This window comes from Heterodontus francisci, chromosome 25 (genome assembly GCF_036365525.1).
Source record: "Heterodontus francisci isolate sHetFra1 chromosome 25, sHetFra1.hap1, whole genome shotgun sequence".
Taxonomy (NCBI): domain Eukaryota; kingdom Metazoa; phylum Chordata; class Chondrichthyes; order Heterodontiformes; family Heterodontidae; genus Heterodontus; species Heterodontus francisci.
This window is the reverse complement of record NC_090395.1, coordinates 71878575-71900577: the sequence shown is the minus strand read 5'-3', so window position 1 is coordinate 71900577 and position 22003 is coordinate 71878575. Positions and strand designations below refer to the sequence as shown.

Below are 22003 nucleotides of genomic sequence, written 5' to 3'. Positions count from 1 at the left end.
AATGCAGAGAAATGTGAAGTGATTCATTTTGGTAGGAAGAACATGGAGAGACAATATAAAATAAAGGGTACAATTCTAAAGGGGGTGCAGGAGCAGAGGGGCCTCGGCATTTATGTGCATAAGTCATTGAAGGTAGCAGGACAGGTTGAGAGCGCGGTTAATAAAACGCAGTATCCTGGACTTTATTAATTGGGGCATAGAGTACAAGAGCAAGGAAGTTATGTTGAACTTGTATAAGACACTAGTTCGGCCTCAGTTGGAGCATTGGAGAGAGTACAGAAAAGATTCAAGAGAATGGTTCCAGGGATGAGGAATTTCAATTACGAAGATAGATTGGAGAAGTTGGGACTCTTTTTTTTTTCCTTGGAGAAGAGATGGCTGAGAGGTGATTTGATCGAGGTATTCAAAACCATGAGGGGTCTGGACAGAATAGATGGGGAGAAACTGTTTCCATTCATGAGAGGATCGAGAACAAGAGGGCACAGATTTGAAGTATTTGGTGAGAAGCAAAAGTGACGAGGAAAAACTTTTTCACGCAGCAAGTGGTTAAGGTCTGGAATGTGCTGTCTGAATCTGGCAGGTTCAATTGAATCATTCAAAAGGGAATTCCTTGTATGAAAAGCAAGAATGTGCAGGGTTATGGGGAGAAGGCAGGGGAATGGAACTGAGGGAATTGCTCTTTCAGAGAGGCAGTGTGGACACGATGGGCCGAATGGTGGCCTCCTGCACTAATGATTCTGTGGCTTATTTGATAAAGCCATTCTGGAACAGAGTCATACAGATCAAGTCCCCAGGTTTAATAATGCATGCAGAATGGCCATTTGGAGCAGGTACTGGAGGGATCCTGTGGCAGTATTAATTTCTGATCTTTGCGTAGGGGGTAAATGGGTACAATTTTTAACGTTTATTTTGTTTGATACATTGCAAGCTTAACATACAAAATTTCAGCGCATTCCACCTTGCAACAGTTAGTGATCTAATATTGCTGATCGGCAGGGATACTGACTTAGCCAGTATCACTATCAAAATATGCCAGAGATGTTGAATGATGGGCAGGCTTGTACCTCTTGGTTTGAAGTGAGCTTTTTATTTCAGTAAAGCCAGCACACTGAATTTTGGCACAATTTTGTCTGGTTCTACAAGAATTTGGCAAAGCTGTCTATGGACCTCTTCTCTGAAGCAGTTCAGTTGTCTTGTACTGGGTCAATTTAACGGATAGTTTTAAGGAGGATTTCGGCTCTTCAATTTTGATCCTTGGTGGGGGGGAGGGGAAGCGTCCTGGCAGCAATTAAATGATAAATCCGAGTCTTTTAGTGGCTGTTTTTTTGAGTCCTGGCAATTTAACACCTGTAGCTGGCTGTGCAAAACCTCCTGTTGGGAACAATGACACTAGGGTTGGTCTCTGTGTCGAAGCAACTATAGAGTTTGAATATACATGTGCACCACATTACAGGAAGGACATGATTACTCTGGATAGAGTACGGAGGAGAATTACAAGAATGTTGCCAGGGCTTGAAAGTTGCTGTATGAGGAAAGATTGGATCGGCTAGGGTGGTTTTCCTTCGAACAGAGGAGGCTGAGGGGTGACTTAATTGAGGGGCTTAGATAGAGTAGACAGGAAGGATCTGTTTCCCCTAGCAGAGAGGTTGATTATCAGGGGGCACAGATTTAAGGTGATTGGTAGAAGGATTAGAGGGGACATGAAGAAAAACTTTTTCACCCAGAGAGCGGTGGGTGTCTGGAATTCACTGCCTGGATTTGTGGTGGAGGCAGAAACCCTCAACTCATTTAAAAGGTACCTGGACCTGCACCTGAAGTGCTGTAACCTGTAAGGCGACGGACCAGGTGCTGGAAGGTGGGGTTAGATTGGGCGGCTAGTTTTCTTTTCAGCCGGCGCATCTATGATGGGTTGAATGGCCTCCTTCTGTGCCACAACTTTTCTATGGTTCTGTGGTTCTAATTTGACCTTGGATACATATGGATCTAGCTCTCATTTAGGACTTTTCTACTAATAAGGCAACAGTGCTAAGAATAGTTTTTTTTTAAGAAGTTTTCAAGCTGTCAAACTGGATAAACCGGTGCATAGGAAATATAAAGACAATCTGTTAATTAGGCCTTCTGGGTGGATATGGCCCATAGGCTGTATTTTGGACATCCCACTTTTACAGCATAATGTCTTTTTGCTTCCTTTTGGCATAGGTGATAGAATTCTCCAAGGAAACCCTTTTGTGGGGAGGAAGAGGGAGAAGGTAAATTGCTCAGTTCCAGACCTCCCCATTGTACAGTGTGTCCACCTACTTTTACAAAATAACTGCACTGCAACTTTCAAAATAGCAAGACATACTTAGTATGTTGGTACTAATACTCAACAGTTTAAAAAAAAAAGTCAAGTCAACAAATTCCAAATATGGTGCTATACACTGAATTCACCCCCTGCTGTCCTGGATCTTTAACCATCAGTACTTTCGTCTGCTATTATGTAAAGCAGAACACTTTTTCAGATCCAACATTTGGAGAGGATAAATGCATTTGCAGTTTGAGATGTTTGTATCTGGAAGATTTTGCATATGGAATATTGGAGGTAGAAAGGACCCCTTGAAGCTCTGGATTATTACATGCGTATACAGTATTCAAATTGCCCTCCTAAAAGGTTCAATTCCAGATTGCTTCCTTGTATTAAAAAGATATAGATTGAATTGTCAATTGCAGCCTCTGACATGTGCTACTTTTAGAGCTAGACACAGTACTTAGGTACTCTTACCACTTTGGAAATGCTTACTTAACAAAACCTGTCTTTCCTGGCACAAAGCTGTATCAAATGGTCGAGGGTGGTGCTTAGTTTGCACAAGTTTGGTTTGGGGGCTTTTTTTTTACTAGGCAAATTTATTGCAGGTGCATGGGTTGCTCAGTACTAACAACAACGATATGTATTTTTGTATTCGTTTGCTGCTTTTATCAGGCTACCTAGCATTATTTCTCAAGAATTGCACCGCAGCCTCACAGCTCCATCGACCTGGGTTCAATTCTGGGTACTGCCTGTGCGGAGTTTGCAAGTTCTCCCTGTGACCGCTTGGGTTTTCGCCAGGTGCTCCGGTTTCCTCCCACAGCCAAAGACTTGCAGGTTGATAGGTAAATTAGCCATTATAAATTGCCCCTAGTATAGGTAGTTGGTTGGGGAATATAGGGAAGGTGGGGATGTGGCAGGAATATGGGATTAGTGTAGGATTAGTATAAATGGGTGGTTGGTGGTTGGCACAGACTCGGTGGGCCGAAGGGCCTGTTTCAGTGCTGTATCTCTAAATAAATTTAAAAAATAATAAAATTAGCGATCAACACTTCCTGCTTGCGATCTAGTACAAATTTATGTCTGCAGATGGTTGCAGCGTGGTTTCCTCTTGTGCTGTTTGCAGTATTCAACACAACTCTCGAACCAGGGGTCACTGTTTAAAAATAAGGGGTTGCGCATTAAGACAGACGAAAAAAATTTTCCCTGAGGGTCATGAGTCTTTGGAATTCTCTTCTCAAAAGGCAGTGGAAGCAGAGTCTTTGAATATTTTTAAGGCAGAGGTAGTTAGATTCTTGATAAGCAAGGGGAGGTGGAAATGTGGAGTAATCAGTTCAGCAATTAACTTATTGAATGGTGGAGCAGGCTCGCGGGGTTGAGTGGCCTACTCTTAATTCGTATGTTCGTATGTAACAGTGTGACTCGTGTATAATAGTTACAAAATATTTCCTTTAATCTTCCTTCTGCCTGTGAATGGGGCTGATCAGTGGGATGGACCTTGGAGTGTGTGTGTATATACACACAAGTAACTTATTAATTTGTAACTTAAATGCTCATCTGTGCTGCCATTCAGTATTATTGAAAGGCTAATAGTAGACCTGTGAAATTATTATACGATGTGAAGCATGTGGAAAACGCCCAGCATTGCAGTTAGCCCACAGCTTTTCTTCTGAATCCAAGTTGGATCTGAAAGTTTTCTGCTCTACATAATAGCAAACTAAAGTACTAATGGTCAGATATCTATGACCGGGTGAATCCAGTGTATAGCACTGCATTTGGACTTTTTTTTTACTGTTGAGTATTAGTACCAATATACTAAATATGCCTTGCTATTTCTGAAGTTGCAGTGCAGTTATTTTGTAAATTTTTATTGGTCTCATGCAGGAAGTGTTGAATATGTTAATGATATGCTAAGTATTATCCCTCTCCCTGGCGACTGTCTGAGGCTGAACCACACCATTTGCAGCCTTGCGAGCTTCCGACCACATCTGCTCCATCACCTAAGACAGCCTGCTTTCACCTTCGTATCATTGCGACTTCATCCTTGCCTCAGCCACTGAAACTCTTATCCATGCTTTTGTTGCTTCTAGGCTCGACTCTCTCTCTCAATGCTCGTCTCTGCGGCCTCCCACCTTCCACCCTCCATAAACATCCAAAACTCTGCCAGCATCTTAGCTCACACCGAATCCCATTCATCCATCGTCCCTGTGCTTGCTGACCTTTTGGCTCCAGGTCAGGTAATGCCTCACTTTTTAAAATTCTAAACTTTGTTTTGAAATCCCTCCATGGTCTATGTTCAGTACCATTTGCAACTCAAGATAATGAAGCAGTCTATGCTTGCATGTAGCAAGACCTGGCCAGCATTCAGGCTTGGGCTGATAAGTGGCAGGTAGCGTTAGTGCCTAAAGAGAATCTAACCATCTTCCTTTGACGTTCAACAGCATTGCCATCACTGAATCCCCCACCATCAACATCCTAGGCGTTACCGTTGACCAGAAACTTAATTGTACCAGCCACATAAATACTGTGGCTATAAGAGCACGTCAAAGGCTGGGAAATTTGTGCCGATTAACTCACCTTTTGACTCCCCAAAACCTGTCCTCCGTCTAAAGGCACGAGTCAGGAGTTTGATGCCATATTCTCTGCTTGCCTGGATGAGTGCAGCTCCAACAACACTCGAAGCTCAACATCATCCAGGACAAAGCAGCCCACTTGATCGTCACCCCAACAAACAAAAACAACAACTTAAACATTCATTCCCTCCACCACCAGCACAGTGGTAACAGTGTTTTACCATCTACAAGATGTTCTGCAGGAACTTACCAAGGCTCCTTTGACAGCACTTTTAAAACCCGTGAGCTCTACCACCTAGAAGGACAGTGGCAGCAGATGTATGGGAACACCACCTGCAAGTTCCCCTGCAAGTTATTTCTTATCCAGACTTAGAACTATATCATCATTCCTTCATTGCTAGATCAAAATCCTGGAACCTCCTCCCTAATAGTATTGCGGGTGTACCTTTACCACACGGACTGCAGTGGTTCAAGAAGGTGGCTCACCATCACCTTTTCGAGGGCAATTAAAGATGGGCAATAAATGCTGACCTTGCCAGCGATGCTCGCATCCCAAGAATGGATAATAAAAAATCTCTAACCTTCTCCAGCCCTACAACCCTAGGATTTCTGTGCTCCTCCAATTCCAGCCTCTTGCACATCCTTGATTTCTATCACTTCCACTGGTGGCAATGCCTTCTGCTGTCTAGACCATAAGCGTGCTCCTAAATCTCTCTACCTCTCCACCACCCTGCCCCTTTTTATGTTGCTTCTTTTAAAACCTACCTCTTTGACCAAGCTTTTTGTCAGCCTTTCTAGTATCTTATGTGACTGTGCTGAATTTTGTTTGCTGCTGTGAAGCATCTGGAGAACTAGTTTTTTGCCTTTGGGGAGACATGCTTGGTCATGTATATTGCAATAGTTTACATTGCATTAATTTAGATTTATTACTTTTAACAGGTGGCTTAGTACAGCTAGAGTTTGTTACAGGATTCCATTAGTAATGGTCAATAAGGTGCCAATTGTAACATACCAGTTAAAATGTAATGTTTATATTCTCTACTGTGGAGAAACTTTGCACCTCTTCATACTGCCTTATGGCAGCTAGAAGAGGCTTGTGGTTGTAATTCCACAAACGCATCTTTTCATTTCCACTGTTTTTTGGGGCTCCCTTGTAGTCAATTTGGAATAAAAATAGATCTCTTCATTCAATGACCGTCATTGTACTGTGGTAAGGAAGTCAAGGGCAAATCACAAGCTTTGTAACACATGCAAGGACACTTCTGTTAAGCATGTGCCAAATATACACAATGTACCATGAAAATTGTGGCTCTTCAGATTATTTGGTCCATTATTAGAAAAAGGAAACATTTTGCTAACCAAGGAAAGTATAGGGAGAGGAGAATAGTACTGTAAAGTGCGCAAGCCTTCCTGACTAGTAAATGAAGTGCCTAATTTCCATCAAGTGAAAGGGATTTTTGAGGTTATTTCTAATCTTGTATATTATACCACTGTTCATAGTAGATGCCTGAACCTTTGTTTATAGATCTTTCAAATGCAAAGGAAAACTACATTAAAACATCTAAAATAATCTTTAAATATACTTGTTTAGATGCTTTTTCTGTTAAGCCTCTGGCTTGATTCCAGAAGTTGAGGCTTTATTTGTTAGAGGAATTGTCATTCCTGTCATGTGATGCAGGTAGGGCAATATTTTGAACTTCAAATGGATCATTTTGTTCTCTAGAAGGTCAGATTTGTCCCTGGGGTGGCTTTCTTTTAAAGTAGCCTGTGTTTTCATTGGGTGGAGAGAAAGAGATTTTCAATATAAAGTGGCCCTTCTCCCCTGCCAAATTTACAGTGCTACAAAAAAATTAGGTGTGTCTCACTGGTGAACTGTTCTGCTGATAGATTCATTTGGGAGAAATTCCATAGAGAATTGTGTAAGTTTTGACACGAGCCTCAACGTGGTTACCAAAATGGGAAAAGACAACATTGACTTGGACATAACTAATTTATATAGTCCCTCCAACATAGTAAAACATCCCAAGGCACTTTGAGTGTTATCGAGCATAATTTGACACCAAGCCACACGGGGAGACACTGGAACAGATGACCAAAAGCTTGATCAATAAGTTGCAAGGAGCATCTAAAAGAGGGTAGAGAGCCCGAGAGACTTGGGAGGAAATTAGAGATTGGGACCCAGGCAGCTGATAAGTGAGTATTTGTGTATACTCTTGGTTCAAACACTTTCCACATCGGCTGGTCCCAGATATTGAATTGAGATTTCAGTGGAACCACTGGGATTTCAGTGGAGTTCAGTGGTGGATGTTTGGAGATTTGGTATCGTGTACACTTAAACTCTGAAATATCTGTCGATATAGACTTGTCTTTTTGCAACTTGGTTTGTGGTTGGAGAGAGCAGTTTTTTGTACGATACAACACTGGGGAGGAGTACTGGCGGTGGAAATAATTCTAAGTAATCAGTTAAGAGTATCGCAAGAAATGTATTGCAAACACTAAAGTTTATTCTAAATGTGTACATTAAAATTACACTAATGACAATATTATAACTGCCTTTAGTATGAAGGGAGCTCTGAAATGGTTGGCTTTATCGAGTTATACAGCACAGAAACAGGCCCTTCGGCCCATCATGTCTCTGCCAGCCATCAAGCACCTAACTATTCGAATCCCATTTTCCAGCACTTGGCCCGTAGCCTTGTATGCGATGGCATTTCAAGTGCTCATCTAAATACTACTTAAATGTCTCTGCCACCTCTTCAGGCAGTATGTTTCAGATTCCAACCACCCTTTTTTCCTCAAATCCCCTCTAAACCTCCTGCCCCTTAATTAAGTCTATGCCCCTGGTTATTGACCCCTCCGATAAGGGAAAAGGTTTCTTCCGATCTAACCTATCAATGCCCCCTCATAATTTTGTATACCTCAATTGTGTCCCCCCCCCTCAGTCTTCTCTGCTCTAATGTGGGTGTTTTAATGTAGCTGAAATTCATGCACCTCGCTGTACCAATATTGAAACATTGCAGAGGTGGAGTTTTCTTTTCCCTCCTTCCACCACCCCACCCCCCCAAAGTTTTATTAATTTTTTCTTTTCTGAAAATGGCCCAAATAAGCTGTAAAAGCATTAATTTTAGTGCCACATTTGAGCTTCAGTGCACTCTTCCACAAAGAAACAACAATGTGGGTTTGCACTCAATTATCCAGAGTCTGCAGTATCGTCTCAGCGCCCACAAAGGAATACTGAATGGTGCAGTCAACCTAGACAGTACTCTCTCAATGATTAGTTATAGAGCAGCCTTTTATCACTTGTGTGCCATATCATGCCAGATTAACAGTTACAAATGAGGGAATATCTTTCAATATGGCGTATGACATTTAACATGATCCCTATAGCTGGTAACCATTACATTATATCTGACAGTTTCTGGTTTTGGAGAGCAAAGTTTGAGCTTGAGTGGCCTAATGATTACAGCACTGAGGCCTGCTCCACTTTTCACAGGACACAGGCACCAAAACTCTACCAATGGGACAGACTCCACCTGAACCAGAATGGGACCAGTATCCTAGCGGATAGGGTAAATAGGGAAGTGGCAAAGGCTGTAACCTAGTAAGATCGGGGGAGGGATCTATAAGAAATGAAAGGAGAATGAATGAAATAGGAAAAGAGAGCATGGGATTGACTGGTTAGAGAATAGGAGTTAGAAAGATGGCTAAAGATAAAGTGGAAGGAACTGCTATTGGAGTTGATCTGTCTGTACAGCAATGCACACAGTGTCCATAACAAAACAGGGGAACTGAAGGCATTAATACATTGAGCCAGATAGTCAAGATTATTAAAACATGGCTACAGAAAATATAGGAGTGGGGATTGAATGTTGCAGGGTATAACATTTTGAAAAGCTAGTGGGAGATAAAGGTGTCATGGCGTAGCTATACTCAGTGATAATAGCAATAGCAGTAGAAATAAGTAACACAGCCATCAGTAAGATGGAAGCAGCGCCCATATGAAGAGAGATATGCAGCACAGTGGCGCAGTGGTTAGCACCGCAGCCTCACAGCTCCAGCGACCCGGGTTCAATTCTGGGTACTGCCTGTGTGGAGTTTGCAAGTTCTCCCTGTGTCTGCGTGGGTTTCCTCCGGGTGCTCCGGTTTCCTCCCACAGCCAAAAGACTTGCAGGTTGTTAGGTAAATTGGCCATTATAAATTGCTCCTAGTATAGGTAGGTGGTAGGGGAATATAGGGACAGGTGAGGATGTGGTAGGAATATGGGATTAGTGTAGGATTAGTATAAATGGGTGGTTAATGGTCGGCACAGACTTGGTGGGCCGAAGGGCCTGTTTCAGTGCTGTATCTCTAAATCTAAAAAAAAATCTAATAAAGGATCTATCACACTTGTCTACAGAGCACCTAATAGAAGGGAGGTGGAGGAAAAAATATCTGAAAAAATTAGGGAAATGAGAAACATATGTAATCGGGGATTTCAACTGCCCCAAAATTAATTGGCCAGAAGACGAATGCAAAGTGGTTCCTAAAATGTGTACAGAATTCCTTTCTAATCCAGTATGTAAGAAACAGGAGAGTTTGCTGCTAGATCTGGTAATGGGGAATGCACCAAAGCAGATAAGAGAAGTAAATGTAGGGGATCATCGAGGCAATAGTCACCATTATATAATATGGTTTCGGGTAATAATTGCAAAGGACATAAGTATGAGGAAGGCTAGAGTAACAGATTGAACAAGAGCTAATTTTTCAGGAGCTGAAAATAGAACTTGGGGAAATAAAATGGAAAATAATATTGGTAAACAATGATTCAGAACTGTAATGGGAAATATTTGTGTTTAGCAGAGACCAAGAAAAATGTATTCTGCTTTTAAAAAAACAAACTAGGCATTCAAGACACCATGGGTGAATGAAGATGCAAGGGAAACAAGGTAAAGAAAGGGGCATAAATTAAGTACATGGACAGAAAGGAAGAGCATGACGAGGGAGATTATGAAGAGATTAGGGGAGAAATTTAAAAAAAAAAAAAAATTAGGAAAGCAAAGTGGAACTTTTAAGCTAGTTATAAAGGACTTGAGACAAAATAGTGAAATATTCTACAGGCGCAAATTTTAAAAAATGGAGTCAGGATGGGAATAGGGCCACCAGGGGACAGGTAGTGATAGTAAAATGGCAGAAATAATAAATTATTTTGCTCAAGTATTTACCAGAGACAGACAGATCATGTGGACATGAAACTGAAAGGTATTATAAATGTGAGAAACTCCTTTAAAATTGAGAAATAATAAATAAAAAAGAAACTTCTTTGTCCAGAGTGGTGAGAATGTGTAACTTGCGACCACAGGGAGTAGTTGGGGCGAATAGTGTAAATGATATTTAAGAGGAGGCTGGATAAGCAAATGAGCGGCGAAGAGAATAAAAGGTTATGCTGATAGTTCGATGGATGGGAGGCGGCTTGGGTGGAGCATAAATATGGCATGGGCTTGTTAGGTTGAATGGCCTGGTTTTGTGCTTTATATTCTATGCAAATAGTCACACTTTGGGCGAAAGGAAGTAGCAACCACTGCTTCGTCATAGACTCTGGCGTCTCATTCTTGAGCAAGATTTTTTGGGCTTTTACATTTATAAGGTGACATGCATGCCAATTCTGTTGGGTTGACTGTTGAAATGAGTAAAGCTGTCTGTGGTCAGACATTTGACAGTTCATCAAGTACAAAGTCACAAAACTGCAAATTTGGTGAATTACATGATCTCAAAAACGGTGAATTTCCATAATAGGTGAGTTACTGTCTGTGGTATCGGCGATATCCAACATCTTTTTTGATACTCCTCCCTATGTTTTTTCTCTTGTTAATTGCTGGAAGCTTACTTGTCCTGCCTGTCGTCATGAGAATTCCTGGAACAAACTAGATGTGTGTGGTAATTGTATATTTCATACTTGTAGATGTACATTTCATCTAATTATTGACAAAGGAATCCTTTTTTTTTAAACAATGAGGGATACAGTTCAGAGTTATGTTTGAAAGTTATCTAAGAAGGTATGTTATAGTTTTAAAAAATTCTTTATGGTTTGGGCACATTGTAACTAACATTTCAACATGTTCAGCACCATTCGCAACACCTCATACTGAAGCAGTCCGGGTAGAAATGCAGCAAGACCTGGACAATATCCAGGCTTGGGCTGATAAGTGGCAAGTAACATTCGCGCCACAAGTGCCAGGCAATGGCCATCTCCCCGTGACATTCAATGGCATTACCATCGCTTAATCCCCCACTATCAACATCCTAGGGGCGACCATTGACCAGGAACTGAACTGGAGTAGCCATATAAATACCATGGCTACAAGAGCAGGTCGGAGGCTAGGAATCCTGCGGTGAGTAACTCGCCACCTGACTCCCCAGAGCCTGTCCACCATCTGCAAGGCACAAGTCAGGAGTGTGGTGGAATACTCTGCACTTGCCTGGATAGATGCAACCCCAACAACACTCGAAGCTCGACACCATCCAGGACAAAGCAACCTGCTTGATTGGAGCCCCATCTACAAACATTCACTCCCTCCACCACCAACGCACAGTAGCAGCAGTGTGTACCATCTACAAGATGCATTGCAGCAACGCGTCGAGGCTCCTTAGACAGCACCTTCCAAACCCGCGACCTCTACCAACTAGAAGGGCAATGGCAGCAAATGCATGGGAACACCACCGCCTGCAAGTTCCCCTCCAAGCCACAGACCATCCTGACTTGGAACTATATCGCCGTTCCTTCACTGCTGCGTCAAAATCCTGGAACTCCCTTCCTAACAGCACTGTGGGTGTACCTACCTCACATGGACTGCAGCGGTTCGAGAAGGCAGCTCACCACCACCTTCTCAAGGGCAATTAGGGATGGGCAATAAATGCTGGCATAGCCAGCGACGTCCACATCCCATGAATGAATAAGAAAAATTGGCAAAGCAGCTCTGTATGTACAGTTTACTGATGAAACAAAGATTAATACATTTTTTGCCCAAGGAATCATGTCAAACGGAACCCTGATCAGTCAGAATATTTTGGGACCCATTGGAAATGATTGGTGTGACAGTGTAATGGCTGCCAGAAGTACTGGATGAACATGCTTGAGGATAGGTTCCTCTCATTTACCTTTGTTAACCCTGGCCGCCTCATATTCAATGTGACTGCCCTCGAGGTGGCTCTGGTGGGAGGACGCAGTCACCCACCTCTTTCTGGAATGTGCCTTTGCAAAGCAAATCTAGAAAGAGATGCAGTCCACCTATCCTTCGTGGAGCAGTTTCTGCGGAAAAACACCTTTGACCACCGGTCCATCAGGCAGTGGTCTGCACGGAATGTCCTCAAGGCCCTACGGGAAAAGGAAACGGTGGATCCTGTCGGATGGTTCCCCGAGCAGACCGTCAAAGTCATTTGGCGGAATGCCTCATCACCAGAACTTTCAAACAAGCACCAAGACGTAGCTTGGCTGGTGGTGAGAAGGGCCCTCCCCGTCAGATCCTTCATGCACACCCGAAGTCTCGCCCCCTCCGCACAGTGCCCCCGCGTTGGCTGTGGTGGGGAAGAGACGGTCGCCCACCTCCTCCTGGAATGTGCCTTTGCAAAGCAGGTGTGGAAAGAGATGCAGTGGGTTTTGTCAAGGTTCATCCCAAGCAGCTCTGTAACACAGGAGTCTGTGCTCTACGGGCTGTTCCCAGGGACGCACACCGAGACAAACATCAACTGCTGCTGGAGGGCTATCAATTCGGTGAAAGACGCCCTTTGGTCTGCCCGAAACTTGCTGGTCTTCCAGCGCAAAGAGTTGTCCACCACCGAATGTTGCAGACTGGCACATTCCAAGGTCCAGGACTACGTGCTGAGGGACGCACTAAAGCTTGGGGCAGCCGCAGCAAAGGCTCAATGGGGAAAGACCACAGTGTAAGGTTCCCCCACCAAGCTGGACTGAGGGGCTGGAACCATGGGAAACCCCTCGAACTGTATCGTTAATATTCTCAATTGCTGTAAATGTAAAACTGTAATTGACATGACAATTGTGAAACGGAAGGGTTGGGAAGAAACTCATGACATTATTGAAAGAAACTGATCTCTTTTGCAATGTTTGTATTTTTTCGTGCTGTTTGGAAACTGTTTGGCAATGTAATTTTTACAGATTTTTATGAATAAAGTATATTTTGGAAATAAAAAAAAAAGAGAGATGCAGTGGTTTTGTGCAGGTCTATCCTGAGCAGCTCTGTAATGCAGGGCTCAGTTCCCAGAGACCCATGCTGATAAACATCAATTGCTGCTGGAGGGCCATCAACTCTGAAAGATGCACTTTGGTCTGCCCAAAACCTGCTGGTCTCCCAGCGCAAAGAGCTATCCACAACTGAGTGTTGTAGACTGGCACATTCCAAGGTTCAGGACTGTGCCGAAAGACTCAGTAAAGCTTGGGGCAGCTATTGCAAAGGTTCAATGGAAGGACCTCCTGCCATAGTGTACCAAGGGGCTGCAAACGGTGTAAAACCCCCTCGGGCTGTATGCACCAGAGAATGTTTTGACATGTAATGTAAATGTACATTGTAAATATAACCTGAAATGGCAAGTGTATTGAGGGACTTCACGTACTGTATTGAAAGAAACTGACCTGTATTCCACTTTATGTAATGTCCAATTTGAATTGTAATGTATTTTTACAAATTTTATTAATATTGAGGAAAAATTTGTGACCGACTAGTAGTTTACTTCTACTCTAACGAAAGGTGTGCTAGATTAATACTGGATAAGTTGTGCTTTTCCTTGCCTTCCCTTTTACAGCTTGTGTAATGCTACACTGCTTTTCTAATGGATTTAGCAATTTTGTTCAATTCTAAATAAAGTCTGAAATGGTAAGAGGCGTTGAGCTGGAAATTGTACATTGTGCAGCTGAATAATTAAAGTAAATTTATATTTCTGTTAACACAAATGGGTAGAGGGAGGTGTGAAAGGAAGAGAGATTTTATGTTATAAACTTAAATATGTGTCATCACTGGAAGCAAAGCACACTTTAACATGACTTTTTAAACGAACTGCTGAATGCCTCCCACTTAAAGGCCTGCTCGGGAATAAAATTGAATCCTGACCCGACCACATCCAACTTGAACCCGACCTGGGCCCAAGTTCTTTAATTTTTTTCCCTTTCCTGACCCGACTACCATAATAATTATATTAAACAGGTTATTGTTCTCTACCTTGTCCAAATGTTGTGACCCAGTTCATCCGTTCCGGCAGCAGGCTATTCCTGCAGAATCGTGCAGATAGAGTTGTGAATCTGAGCTTGATCTCGTCACCAGGAACCAATTGCATGCAGCCCCCCCCCCCCCCCACCAAACTTTCTCTCTCGAGCATCCATAGTGTAGAATCACTTTTGGATGCATGGAAGCTACAGCATGAGTGCGATGACGTCATAGAGACACTCGCTCACTGCAGTGTGGGGAGAACGGGCTGCACGTTTCCTGCCTTGACCTGAATGTTCAATTGAAGATTACTTCTCGGATGAAGGCAGCACTGTCCACATCCAGTCTGACCCGAGCCTGAATGCTATACTCTGAAGAGAGACCCAACCCGAACCCGACACATGTTGTCGGGTTCGCGTCGGGTAGCCACACGTTACTCCTACTCAATTTTTTTTTTTGTTGACTTTGAATCTTCTAGATTGCACAGTCTGTGGTCCAGGTAGTAAGAGCAAAAGGCTGGATGTTATAATGTATCTTAATACAAAAATAATTGTCCAATGAAACTTCAATTGTTACAGTAGATTTGTTTGACAGCGTGTGATCGAAGCTTAAGTTGAGGTAACTTCAGAAAAGCAATATCTATGTTAAGACTGAATAACACATGGGAAGAGCGGTTCAACAAAGCATCAATTACTACATTTTCCAAGTGGGCATATTGGAGATCCAGAAGGATAAAATCCAGTGTATCCTGAAGCTTAAACTGGCCTTGAGATCTGGATACTGTTAACATTTAGTTCTCCATATTCGTGCGCAGTAGACCCAAGAATATGGATGTTTGTAAAAGTGGGGTGTGACGGGGAGGGGCGAAGAAAAGGTTTAATTGCTGGTAGATCATTGGAATGTACATTTATTTGCCCTCTTGCTCTTTACAGGGAACATTCAGAAAGCTGGGAACACTGAGCAAAATTAGAAATTCTTTCTTTTACACAGTTAAATTATCCCATGTACTTTTTTTTTATAAGATGGGTGTAGCTAGTTATAAGGGAATATACCATTTCACACCCCTTTTCTGAAACATTGCTTTTTATCAAAAGTTTTCATCTTAACACACTACTGCATTAAATCACTAATTTTAAGTCAGTTGGCTGTAGTTGCTGGAGTGAATGTTTGCACCCATCATAACCACGGGCTTATGATCATGACTATTTCATTAGAAGGAAGCTGGCAGGGGTGTGCAATGATGTGATCATTTCCTGCAAAGGAGGGCAGTTGGTCAGTTTCAGGCATGCTAGCATGCCCTTGTGAGACTGAACTAAGCAGCTTTGGCATAAGGTTTTAGATTTTGCAGGACTGGGGTGCAGTGGGAGTAGTTGAAAACGTTTTTAAAACAAAAACAGTAAAAATGCACTTTTCCTACTTTATAAACTATGACTACATTTTTTACAAAAAAATTACTTCATGGGCCATGAAGTGCTTTTGGGATGTCCTGAGATTATGAAGAGCACCATATAAAATCCTAAGTTAATTCTCTCAAACTCCTGTAAAAATTGCATTTATGCACTGGAATACCACTCCCTGTTCCTTCCAGTAGTTTGGAGCTGTCACATTTGTATGTTCGAATGAAATGGTATGACACTTGTGCTGACAAGTTCAGAAGTAGGTTGTATAAAGATTTTCTGATGAGATTTCCATAGCAGTGGGTTTTACTGAATTGGTGGCTGCACTATTTAATGCGTATATCTCCTTATTCTTTATCTCTGAACCCTGAAATATTACAATTACTTATTGCTCACTGAAATGATTTAAAATAACCAATTGTTCTGGAGTGTGTGATCTAACTGTTTTGGCTGCTGCTTCATTTGCACATTTCCACAGGTTGATGCACGAGTTCCTTTTCTTTAATGCATATAATGTACTAACAAATACAAAGTGCTCCTGTAATCTCTCATAACTGTCTTAATTGACTCTCAAAGCCAGCATGAAAGATGAAATGTAGTTAAAAGCATTGTGCATCTTTTTTTCACCTGTCTTGCAACCAGTTATGGGTGATGAATGTAATAAAAACAAAGTGCTGGAAATACTCAGCAGGTCAGGCAGCATCTGTGGCGAGAGAAAGAGTTAAGATTTCAGGTCTGTGTCCTTTCATTCTGATCGTCAGAATGAAAGGTCACAGACGTGAAACATTAACTCTGCTTCTCTCTCCACAGATGCTGCCAGACCTGCTGAGTATTTCCAGCACTGTTTTTATTTCAGATTTCCAACATCTGCAGTATTTTGCTTTTATATGGGTGATGAATGTACTAGGTTACGTTCTAATTATACATTTTGAGAATTTTAAGCTTTACACATTAATTTTTTGGATGATAAAGCAAGGATAGAGCAAGAGTTCGTCCATGGCACAAAACCTAACACAGCTTCTCACTTTAGCAACACTATAGTCAATTATAGAAGGGTCACTGACCCGAAACGTTAACTCTGCTTCTCTCTCTCTCTCTCTCTCCACAGATGCTGCCAGACCTGCTGAGTGTTTCCAGCATTTCTTGTTTTTATTTCAGATTTCCAGCATCTGCAGTATTTTGCTTTTACTGTAGTCAATTGTTTGATTTTCTTGGGATGAGAAGGTTGTCCTCCGGAGAGACTGAGTAGAATAGGCCTTTATTCTCTGGGATTCAGAAGATAGGAGGTGTAAGATTCTTCAAGGTTTGACAGGCTAGATAGGCTGTTTCCACTGCTTGGAGAGTCTAGAACTAGAGAATCATAGTCTTACATAAGTGGTCAGCCATTTAGGACTCCGGTGAGGAGGAATTGCCTCACTTAGAGGGCTGTGACTCATTGGAATTCTTGACCCCAGAGAGTTGTGGATGCTGAAATTGATAGATTTTCAGCCTCTAAAGGAATTGAGGATATCTGGATAGGACGGGAGAGTGGAGTTGATGTAGAAGTTCAGCTATGATTTTATTGAATTGTGGAGCAGGGTCAAGCGGCCATAAGGCCTATTTATGCTCTGTTTCTTTGAAATGCATGGAACCAATTTGTGACCGTCTTCAGAGTCTCTTGTAGATCTTGTCATAATACCACAGAGAATTCTCTTTTCCCATATAGTTTAATATACAGTGTCAATTTCTTTATTGAACTATAGGAAAAGGGAGTTTCTTAACCTTTTTGCAGTAAAACAGAACGATGGGTGTGTGCATGGTACTATGATCTATTGAACTGAGGGGGAAGAAAATCCCCGAATGTACAATTATGGGTCATGTTTAGAGCTATTAAAATGAACTGCATTGCACTAAGGTGAAATACTTGTGGCTACAAAAATTTCTGGTGATGGTGGTAGCCATTTGAAGTGATGAAATAAGTTCATCAGTCAAAGTGTATGCACATTAAAATGCAACGGTTTATTGTGTAGCACTCAACTGTCCTCCCTGCTCCCCCAAAGAATAGTGATAGCAATACACTACGCTTAGTGACCTCACTGAATACTGTAAGACTGCAACTGTCTTTGGCTCCTATCAAATTTTTCCTACCCTTCCTCCTTTTGAAATTAAATGGTGCACAACCTCCTTCCTCAACTGCAGTTGCCAAGGTACAACAGGGCACCCTCAGTACCTTTAAAAGTTTTATTCTTGATCCTTTTTCCTTGTTTGCATATTTTTGCCTTAATGACATTGCACTCAGTGATGCTTCTGGATAATTTGGCAGCTGTATTTGCCTAGATAACAAGGCACTGCACTTCAAAGTAATCCATTGATGAATAGCTTGCAGACTAAAGCCTGGCTCGGGTATAAAATTAAAACCCGACCTGGGCCACACCCGACCAGAGCCGACCCAAGCCTGAGCCCTTTCATTTTTTTTCGCACCCGACCCAAATATCCTTCATCTGTTCCGGCAGCAGACTATTCCTGCAGCTAGAGTTGTGGGGAATCATGATCCTGTGACTTCCCAGAAGCAGTGTCCAGCCCGATCCGATCCGAGGCCGAATGCTGGACTTGGAATTTAAACCCGATATGTAGTCGGGTCTAGTCGGGTTCGGGTCGGGTAGCCAGGCTTTATCGCAGATATGCTGAGGATTTGATGAGAGTGTTTGTTTATTTCTGTGCATTGGCAGGTTGCTCATCTGAAGTCATGGCATGGGTGAGCCTGAACTTTGCTCAGCTGACAATTCGGAGACCATTCCATTCAATCCTCTGTACCCTTGTTGACTCCATCCCTCCCTGGCTACATGTTCAGGGTGAGTTAGATGGTGCTTAAACTCTGCCATGTTTGCTCTGAGCTGAACTTCAAACCACGTATCCCATCACCAAGACTGCTTACTTCCACCACTGCCACTGAACCATGTTTATTTTTGCTTCTAGGCTTTCTTGCATCCTCCAAACATAGCTCCTAATTTAATCAAAATTCTGATACCTACCTCTTGTCCTGCTCATCCGTCACATCTCCCCTCAGTAACCTTTCTTAGGCTGCTTGTTCTCCATGGTCTGGCCTCGTGTGACCTGTACAACTTTCTGCAGCTGTGTCCTTTGAGACTCTTGTACAGTTTCCCCCAACCCCCCAACTTCTTTGGTGACAGGAGTTCATCAGTTTTAGGCCTACTCTGAAACTTCCTCTTAAATTCCTTCACCTTGCTACTTCTCCCATCCCTTTAATAGCCACCTTTTTAAAAATCTGCTGGCAGCCTTTCTTGAGATTGTCTCTCCCAACTTGCTGCTTTTTAAACTTCATTTTCTGTTACGTTCGCTCATTGGAACATTTACTCCAATGCAAGTTGTCATCTGAAGTGAATTTTTAAGAGGTCTACTTGTGTACTTAATGTTGCCCAAATGAACAATTGGTTTTGATAATTGGGATAATTTGGTTAAAATAAGCCTGATCTCTCCTCCTTACTGACCTGTCCTAACTTAATATTTGTATGTAAATTGATGGACTAACAGTGTGCATTAGTAGTTACTGAAAATAAGCCACTTCTTTCTCTGTTTCTCTTTCCCTCTCCCCACCAGAGAGCCCTATTGAAACATATCTTGTTGAAATATATTTGAAGGCTATGAAAGTCGTAGCTTTCAGTTGACCTTTAAGTCTGCTACAATTGTCAGTCATGATTTTGAACCTTTTTGCAACTTCTGCTTACCATGTGATTGTAATAGGTGGCCTCGCTTTCACCAGGCTGGTGGACATCTTCAGATTATGAATATGCATGGCACTGACAATGCCAGGAGGCCTGTGTAATAGTGTAGAAAGGGACACTATAGCTACTCTAGTAAGCCTGAAGCTAGACAATAAAGAAACTTGCTGCTCCTGGCTACATGCATTGTCTGAAGGTGCAGGGTTCGTTTGGTGTGTTCATTTCTGTGCTGTTTTGATTTAATGGTTCATGCAGCAAGCAACGAAATTGGCAAGTACTAACCTTCAACTTGCCCGCCCGTTTGGATGTATGAGTCATGAAGGTCGTACTTGGCTTTTAATACACTGAGGTTTATAGTAAAACAAAAGCATTCCTGGAGCCCTTGGTTACCTTTCCAGAATGTGCTGTCACTATGGTTCCGAGACTGATACTGCAAGGTTACAGAAACTACTGTTCTGCAGTTAGACTGTAATGTGACTCTCTTGCCCCTCTGAACTGTTCATCTCCCCTTCTCCCCAACACCCATAACAACCTTCAATGACGAATTTATTCCAATGTTACTTCAGTTATGGAGTTAATTGATTATTGAATAAGTAGGGTCATTTGGGTTCTATTAATCTTTAATGGGTATTTGTACAAATACCCATTAAAGCATTTATGTTTCCATGCAAAGAAATTCTTCTGATTAGTGGGTGTTTTGTTGTCATGTCTGAGGTACTTTGTCAGGGTAACTTGGTTGTGGTGCTCTAACGCATGGGCTTATGGAGCACCTTTGCCCGGCAGGTCCTGCCCGCGCGCCCCCCCCCCCCCCCCAAAGCCAAATTTGGATCCTTGCCGGGATCACCATGAACATTGCACGACGTGGATGCAAGTGCACTGAGCGTAACTAACCATTCTTCCCCCTTCCTGTGCTCAGATTCCAACTGCTACCTGCTGGTTGCGTTAAGTGTAGTGCATGGCAGGCAGTGGCTGGAATCTGAGCAGTGGGGGCAGGGTAGTTAGAGGGTTTGTCCCTATTTTGTGTTTGGTATGTGAACCCAGCAGCTGTGCAGGAAGATGCAGTGCAGGAGCTTCTGGAACCCTTTGCAGTTCTTTGCAAATTTGGCTACTTAATCGGTAGGAATAGACTGTTAATATATGGGGCTACAGGGAGGGGAGGGCCTTGAATGTTCTTGGATGCTCAAGGCCCTGAGGATTCTTTAATGAAGCCCTGGATCTGTGAATTAGTCCAGTTATATGATGTGGTCAATTTGATGGTAAATCACAGACAGAGACTCACTATGCTTGATCTTTCTCTCTAAAGTTCAATAAGTCGTCTTATCCAGTAATTTTGGCATACCTTTACTACTTTGATTATAGAACTCTGCCCTTTGAAATAAGTGAAACTTTTTTTTAAGGAGTTTTGACATCTGAACTCCCAATTCTTTGAAACTAAAAAGGTAGTTGAAAACAAAAGGCAAGTAAAGATTTTACTGACCCTCCTTTGTTAATGCCCATTGTTGGTTAGTTGTAATGTTCAGGTTTGCACAGACTGTGCATGGTTCTGTTTGACCTCTTAATTGGTCACTGATACAAACACTATAGGTTTCCTCCTATGCTAAGATTTCCATGTTCAGATTCGCAACCTGTGCAGTTGTTAGTGAGACCGGTATCAAAAGTGTTACACAGCAGCTTCTTTCATTCAGTGCTCATTGTAGTGCTCAAGTCCCATTTTTGGGTCTGCAGGGAACATAATCAAGCTCTGATATTAGAATAATTTGCCTCGCCCGATTAGGTCTGGACACTTGATTAGCCGTGGATTCATTGAAACCAGCAGAAGTGGGACAGCATAAAATTGCAGTCTGGCTGCTGTTCCATGTACAGCATGATGTACTAATCTTGTCTGAATTTTTGGAACATTTCTCAGATATGCCTTGCAGGAATCTCATTTTGGGATTCTTTCATCATGGCATTCACCAATTTAAATTTCTTGCTTTGAGGATTACTCATGGAGCAAATGCTTTAAGTAGGATTACGCCCAGAACAACTGTGTTTTATCCAAACCTGTATTACTAAGCCTGAACAAAAAGTTTATCATTTGGATCAGTTGCCATAGTAAAATTGGGACCTTCAGTATTGATTTTAAGTGGTGATTTTGTGCTGGTACAATAAATTAGCTGTTAAATATTTTTTGTACTTCGTTGTATCTGCAGTTCAAGATCATGTGACATACTGGTAACCAACATTCCCTCATTTTTTATTTTGGAATATGCAGCCCCTTTAAATTTCTTGAAGTTACCACGCGTGGGTGGCCACGCAAAGGGGCAGACTTGTACGTGGCCTGCTAGGGGGCTTTTGGGTTGTGTGACTGCGGTTTAGAGGGAATATTGCTGGAAACCTGGGCAGTGGTGTGATTTTGGAATTTCTCACTTTGGTTTATTACCCTTCTAACCTGGTGAAATTTTTCACATTCTCTGTACTTGGTAGACATCAACAAATGTTCTTGATGGATTTTTTCAGGTGGTGCAGCTGCATAGAATTTTAAACATTTTGGGAAAATTGCTCGAACTTTGCATCAGAACAGTATATTCCTTTGCTTCTCCTTTTGATGGTATGCAACCCTCTGTTAGATCCTTTTTGGAGGAATACTCATTTGTGCAGAATGTAGGTCTGCCTTAAATCATAGGCTTTTGTATAAATCTAGAACCTACTAAAAATGTTAGCTGTTGCTTATCACTAGAACTGACTAGATTGCTCTGCAGCGAGCCAGCATGGACTTGATGGGCCGAATGGTCTCCGGTGCCATAAATGATTCTATGATGCTAACTGATATTGGACCTTTCAAGCAAAGTCACAAACT

At 42.2% G+C, this 22003-nt stretch overlaps 1 protein-coding gene across 4 annotated transcripts in view; it reads left to right on the top strand.

The window, feature by feature from the left end:
* The window catches only part of rap1aa (RAP1A, member of RAS oncogene family a), a 181746-nt gene that overhangs the window by 44892 nt on the left and 114851 nt on the right, over positions 1 to 22003 (top strand). Inside the window, exon 2 of one of the 4 annotated variants that reach the window (XM_068057487.1) lies at positions 4375 to 4521. The exons of the other annotated variants lie outside the window; for them this stretch is intronic. The gene's annotated coding sequence lies outside the window, so the exon portion shown is untranslated. The remainder of the gene's footprint in view (positions 1 to 4374; positions 4522 to 22003) is intronic. 4 annotated transcript variants of the gene reach the window in all.